General features: G+C 35.9%; 1 protein-coding gene across 1 annotated transcript in view; it reads right to left on the bottom strand.

The window, feature by feature from the left end:
- CDKAL1 (CDK5 regulatory subunit associated protein 1 like 1) overlaps positions 1-7,556 on the bottom strand; it is a 1,058,601-nt gene that overhangs the window by 609,094 nt on the left and 441,951 nt on the right. The gene's annotated exons all lie outside the window — the stretch shown is intronic.

Raw genomic sequence — 7,556 nt, 5'->3', positions numbered from 1 at the left:
ATTGGAACCCTGGTGTGCGGACTACAGACTTCCGTAAGTGAGCAGCCCACCGCTCGGCCTGGAGATCTTGGATTCGTCTTTTGTTGGAGTCAACAACCAGTGTACTGCCTGCCAGCCTTGAATTTCTTGGCCCCCTGTGCTTACGGAAGCTAAAGCTGCCACCAGCCCATTTTCCTCCAGAGACTTGAACTTGTCGGCTTGGACTTGTCGGCTTCTATACGCTTGTGAGCTATTTTCCTAAGATAAATTTCTCTCTCTCTCTCTATAAATATATATATACACTTTGCTGGTTTTTGTGTTTCTCTAGAGAACCCAATCTAACACACACAGTAACCCCCATTGGGTTTCCGAGGCTATAAATCTTTACAGAAGCAGATTGTCCCATTTTCCTTCCATGGAGCAGCTGGTGGGTTTGAATAGGTGACCTACTGGTTAGCAGCCAAATGCCTTCACTACACCACCAGAGCTCCATAAGTCAATAACAAAAGGACAAACATTGTATGATAACAGTTTTAGAAAAAGTCAAGAATAGGCATACACACCGAAAGCAATATTATTTGATGGATACCAGGGCTGGGAAAGGAATGGAGGGAGAATCAGTTACTATGTAGTAGATGCATATTAATTCTGGTAAATGGAAAGACAATACATAATATGGAGGAAGTCAGTACAATGTGATCAAGGTAAACAAAGACACTGAGAAGTACACAAGACTAAAGGACAACTATTGTCAATGCTATAATAAATTGAGTTCTATAACAACAGTTGTAACAACCAAAAATTTCTGAATTGGTTACACAGCTATATATATGCTACATAGGTGTTGGAGGGCATATAGGAATACTAGCACATGCATATGTAGGCATAGTTGTGGGTATTTGCATATACATATTTGTATGTGCTGCACATGTATTCATATATATAATAGAGCACATAAGGGGTACAGTTATGGAAACTTCTTAGACATATCCAAACACCTCTTGGAACTGAGTTACTGGGCTTAAAGGTTAAAGACCCTAGTTTTGAAGGACACCCAAGTCAATTGGCATAACATAGTTAATAAAGATAATGTTCTACATCCTAGTTTAGTGAGTAGCATCTGGGGCCTTAAAAGCTTAGGAGTGGCCATCTAAAATTTAACTACTGAACCCTTGCTGTCTGGAGCAAAGGAGAGTGAAAAACACCAAGGACTCAAGGAAGAAATTAGTACATATAACTGAAGGCCCCCAGAAACCACAGACTTCTCTTCCCTGAGACCAGAAGAACTACATGATGTCTGGCTACCATTATCAACCACTCTGACATACAATAGAAGACCATGGTTAGAAGGGAAGAAAAATGTAAAATAAAACTCAAATTCATAAAAAAGAGTAGACTTGTTGGGCTTATAGGAACTGCAGGGACTATTGTCCAAAAACATTCTTTTTAATGTAGAACTAAAGCACTCCTGGAGGTCACTTTTCAACCAAATAATAAATAGGCCTATAAAACAAACAACTACACCTTTGAATAATGTGCTCTTTAGAAAAAATCAACTGTATGAGACCAAGCAGGAAACATTTTCCCAAAACCAAACATGAGAAGTAAAGAAGGGCAGGGAAACTGGAGGGATGGAAATGGAGAAGGCAGGGTGGAAACGGGGTGAGTGCTGACACATTGTAGGGATAGCAACCAACATTAGGGAACAATCTGTGTATGAATTTTTAAATGACAAACTAATTTAATGTGTAAACTTTCACTTAAAACATAACAAAATGTTTAGAAGAAGAAGGAACAAGAAAAGGAAAAAGAAATGAAAAACAAATACAACAAAGAGAAAATAGCAAAATGGGAGAATTAAGTGCACATATCAATAACAATTTTAAATGTAAATGGTCCAAACATACCAATAAAAAGGCAGAGATTGTAAACAGGTTTTTTTTAGAATGATCAAAAAGTATATGTTTTCTGATAGAAACCATTATAAATACAAAAACAGGATCAAAGGAAAAAGATGAGAAAATGCATCTCATACTAATGTATAGCAAAAGAAATCTGGAAGATTTATATTAACATTTCATAAAGTAGATTTCACAGCAAGGAATAAGATTAAAACTGACATTTTTTAACAATAAACATGTTAAATTAATCAAGAATGCATATGCACCTAACAAGTAAGCATCAAACTACATGAAGCAAAAACTGATAGAACTGAAAGAGTAAACAAAACCATACTTAAAGAGATTTCAATACTCATCCTTCAATAATTGATAGAAGAAATAGAGGAAAATTACTATGGATACACCAAACCAAACCCACTGCCATCGAGTTGATTTTGACTGATACAACCCCCATTGGGTTTCCAAAGGGGTAAATCCTCATGGAAGTAGATTGCTCCACCCTCCTTCCAGGAGTGGCTGGTGGGTTTGAACCACCAACTCTCAGGTTAGTAGTCAAATGCCTTAGGCACTGCACCACCAGATATCCTTAGTATGGATATAGAGCACTTGAATAATATTATTATAGAACTTGATTGAACTGATATGTATAGAACACTCTACTTCAAAACTACAAAACGTACATTTTTTTTAAGTACCAAAAATATTTAACAGGTTAGACTATATTGTGGATCATAAAAGAATCTTAATAAACTTTGAAACTACAGAAAGATGTTCTCTGAACACAGGAAATTAAAATACAAAGCCACAACAAAAAAATATTTATTAATTCCCCCAAATGATTGAGACTAAGTAACACATTTCTAAATAACCCATAGGAAAAAGAATATATCACAAAGAAAATTAGAAAACATTTCAAACTGAGAGTTCTGGTAAGATGGTAGAATAGGCAGACAAGCTATACAGACCCTCTTCAACAAAGAAAAGGGGAACCAATTAACACAGATACAGAAGATAATCCTGGAGCCCTGAGCTTTGAAAGGAAGGATAAAGAAGTGGACTAAACTCCAACTAATAGAAGAATCTGCATGAAAACTGAAAAACAAGACATACAGAATTGCAATCTGTCAGCAATCCTGATAACATGATCAGCTTGGATACTGCCCAGTGGTGTTAAGACCTAAGAATTAACCTAAAAATTGGCCCTGCTAGCTAGGGGCTGCATGGAGGACTGCACTGGTGGCTGATGAATAAAAGGGGAAGTAGCAATGAGGGAGGTGGGCGGAGCTGTGGACTTTTGTGTGTCCAGAAGGTGCAGCCATATTGAATGGTTACAAGCAGTTAGAACATTTTGGATATTTAAGGTGACAGCATTCTCCCAGATTCCAGGGACTTAAGAATAGGCTCCACGTGCTGGGAATGACAAGGACATTCAGGACACGAACGACTGCAAAGGTGTGATATCCCCCTTGTTACTCTTAGACCCCACACCCTCTTGGTGAACAGAGGTGTGGCTAACCCTCACTCTCACCCACATTCTGGGCCAGAAGGAATTCCATCACAATCTCTATGCTCAGTTGGAACCTAGGTGCCCTGTACTGCCCAAATTTTTTTCCTCTTTTTTATTAGTTTGTTTTTGTCTGTTTTAAAATTATTATTATCATTTTTTGGTCTCTTTTATTATTATTCTTTATTCTTGTCTTCCCAGGTTCTAGTTTTCAGCATTTTCTATTTTCCATGTTCCTGATTCCCATTTTATTCTTTCTCATTATACCCCATTCCTTGTTTTTCTTTTTTCATTATTCCCATGTTTTTCTTCATTATTCTCCTACCCTACATTTTTTTGCTTATTGTCCTCTACCCAGATATTGAGGTGTTTTTTTTTTCCTTTTCTTTTTTGGTGATTTTTCCTGTGTGTTTATGCAGTGTGCCTTTTGTCCACTTGCTTTTACTTTTTCAATGGCTTTTCTATTGTTTTGATCTAACTGAGTGGGAGGTAGCAACAGTGCCCACACGACACAACTACACCTGCACTTCCTGCAGCTCCACTTACTGAGTGAGAGCCATCACTTCCTTCTCCACCAATGGGCCAATGATAGACGACCACCAAGAACAGCCAGACTCACCCTTAGCTGCTCTTCACAAACACTTATCAGAGATCTAAATACAACAATGTCACAATGTCTCAGAGACAACAGACCATCACAGTCCACACAAAGAAGCAAGATAAAGTGGTAGAAACAAGGGAGCAGGATACAGACCCAGAACACATCCCTGAAGAAGGAGCACTGGAACTCTCTGATAAGGAATTCAGAAGAATTATATTAGGTATCTTCAAAGTTTTGAGAGAGATCAAGGAAAACACTGACAAAATTAAGGAAAACACAGAAAAACTCTAGAACAATTTTAGAAGAAAATACAAGGACAAAATGACACAATAAATGAAAATATTAGAAATGATTCTAAATCTACAGATACAAATCCAGAAGATTAATACTATATTTTCAGAAATAGATAACACATTGAAACGGCAATGGAGTAGAATCAAACCAATGGAAGACAGAACTAAGAAGACTGAAGAAAAATACCTCAATACTTCTTTGCAAAGGAATGACTCAGAAAAAAGATCAAAACAAAATGAAGAAAGCCTAAGGTTCATGTGGGATACCATCAAAAGGAATAAAGTATGTGTAATCGGAATTCCAGAACAAGAAGAGAAAAATAAAATCACTGAGAAAATTGGCCAAGATTTGTTGGAAGAGAACTTTCCTGATATGATGAAAGATGAGAATACATCCATTCAGGAAATCCAACAAATCCCAAATATAACAGACCCCAAGAGAAAACCACTAGGACATATCATCATCAAAATTATCAAAACCAAAGACAGAGAAAGAATCCTGAAAGCAGCACAGGAAAACAAAAAGTTACTTACAAAGGACAACCAGTAAGAATAAGCTCTGATTTCTTACCAGAAACCATGCAAGCAAAAAGCCAATGGGATGGTATATATAAAACCCTGAAAGAGAAAAATTTCCACCCAAGAATTATATACCTGGCAAAATTGTCCTCAAATATGATGGTGAAATTAGGTGATTTCCAAATAAGCAGAAATTAAGGGAATTTGTTAAAACCAGACTAACCTTACAAGAGATAATAAAGGAAGTACTTTAAACAGAGAACCAAAATAGCAAACAACAAAAGACCATTAACACAAGATGACATAACCCAGAAAACAACACAGGTATGGATATATCCCAAGTAAAATAAGCTTACAAGATTGTAAACAAGGAACCAGAGACATCAGCTGGAACATGAGGACAACTACAAACCAAAAAGTTGGAAAAAATTGTGTAGTCACAGAACTTCTAAACTGTAAGGAAGTCAAGAGAGTTGCAAAATAGAATGGACTGTTCTAAACTCAGGAACAAAATTATAAATCACAGAAAAAATGATAAACGTTCACAACAAAATAAAAAAGAAGACAAGCAAAAATATTTAGCAAATACTAAAACATAGCAAGAAAGGCAAAGATAATATGATTCAAAAATATAATGAGCTCGGCACAGAAAACTGTATGAACAAAGAAACAGCAACACCATGAAAAAACACATACCAAAATGACAGCAACCAATTCATATTTGTTGATAATTACACTGAGTGTCAATGGATTAAATGCACCACTCAAGAGACGGAGAGTTGCAGATTGGATAAGAAAACATAACCTATCAACATGCGGTCTACAAGTGACATACCTTAAAGACAAACACAAAAACAGACTAAAAATCAAAGGTTGGAAAAAGATATATCAAGCAAATGGCAACCAAAAGAGAGCAGGAGTGCCAATACTAATTTCTAATCAAATTGATCTTAAGACAAAAACCACCATACAAGACAGGAAAGGACATTATATAATGATTAATGGATCAACTGAATGAAAAGATATAACTATAATAAATATCTACGGACCCAATAAAGGAGCCCAAAAAGACATAAATCAGACTTTAAAAGAATTGAAAAGGCAAATAGTTGACTTCACAGTCATAGTGGGAGACACCACTTTCAATGAAAGATAGAACAACTGGAAAGAAACTCAGATGTAGAGCTAAACAACATAATCCACCAAGCTGACCTTATAGACATCTACAGAGCACTTCACTCAACAACAGCACAATATACATTTTTTCCCAGTGTACATGGAACATTCTCCAGACAGACCATACGTTAGCCCATAAAGCAAGACTTAATAAATTGATACACATTAAAATACCAAGAAGCATTTTCTTAGATCACAATGCTATAAGATTAGACATCAACAATAGGAAGATCAACAGAAAGAGAGCAAACATATGGAAACTTAACAACACCCTCCTCAAAAATGACTGGGTAACTGAAGAAATAAAAAATGAAATTAAAAATTTCCTTGAATCAAATGGGAATAAAAATACAACATACCAAACTCATTGGGAAAAACAAGACTATAAGTTGGTTTTTTGAAAAGATTAATAAAATTGACAAACCAATGGCAAATTTAACAAAGGAAAAGAGGGAAAGAATACAAATAAGAAACAAAATGGGCAACATTACAAAAGAACCAACTGAAATAAAAAGGATAATGTCAGGATACTATGAAGAACTGTACTCCAACAAATTTGAAAATCTGGAAGAAATGGACAGGGTTTTAGAAACATATCACTTACCTAAACTAACACAGACTGAGATGGAAAAGTTGAATAGATTCATAAGAAAAGAAGAAATTGAACACGTCATCAAAAAATTACCAACAACAAAAAAAGTTCTGGCCCAGGTGGTTTCACTGTAGAATTCTACCAAACATTCAGAGAAGAACTGACACCAATCCCACTCAAACTATTCCAAAACATACAAAATGATAGAATCCTTCCAGATGCATTTTATGAAGCAAGTATAACCTTGATACTAAAACCAGGCAAAGACATTACTCAAAAGGAAAACTACAGACCAATATCCCTCATGAATGCAGATGCAAAAATCTTCAAAAAAAAATCCTAGTCAATAGACTCCAACAACATATCAAGAAAATCATTCATTATGACCAAGAAGGATTCAAAACAGGTATGCAAGAACGGTTCAACATTAGAAAATCAATCAATGTCATCTACCACATGAATAAAACAAAGGAAAAGAACCACATGATCCTACCAATTGATGCAGAAAAGGCACTGAATAAAATCCAACACCCATTCTTGATCAAAACTCTCAGCAAAATAGGAATAGAAGGGACATTCCTCAGCATAATACAGGGCATATTTGCAAAACCAACAGCCAACATTATTCTCAATGGAGAGAGACTGAAACCATTCCCCTTGTGAACAGGAACCAGATAAGGATCCCCTCTATCACCAGTTCTATTCAATATTGTACTGGAAGTCCTAGCCACAGCAATAACACAAGAAAGGGAAATCAAAGGCATCCAAATTGGTAAGGAAGAAGGAAAACTATCTCTATTTGCAGATGATATGATCCCATACCTAGAAAACCCAAGAGACTCAATTAGAAATCTACTGAAACTAATTGAGAGATTTAGCATCATGGCAGGATACATGATCAACATCCAAAAATCAGTTGGATTCCTCTACACCAGCAAAGAGATTGCTGAAAAAGAAATAAGGAAATCAATACCATTTACAATAGCTACCA

The sequence above is a fragment of the Orycteropus afer genome, unplaced genomic scaffold (genome assembly GCF_000298275.1).
Source record: "Orycteropus afer afer isolate SDZICR_OR568_19922 unplaced genomic scaffold, OryAfe1.0 scaffold00012, whole genome shotgun sequence".
In the NCBI taxonomy this organism is placed as follows: domain Eukaryota; kingdom Metazoa; phylum Chordata; class Mammalia; order Tubulidentata; family Orycteropodidae; genus Orycteropus; species Orycteropus afer.
The sequence above is the reverse complement of the archived record's forward strand: the minus strand, read 5'-3'. Positions and strand labels throughout refer to the sequence as shown.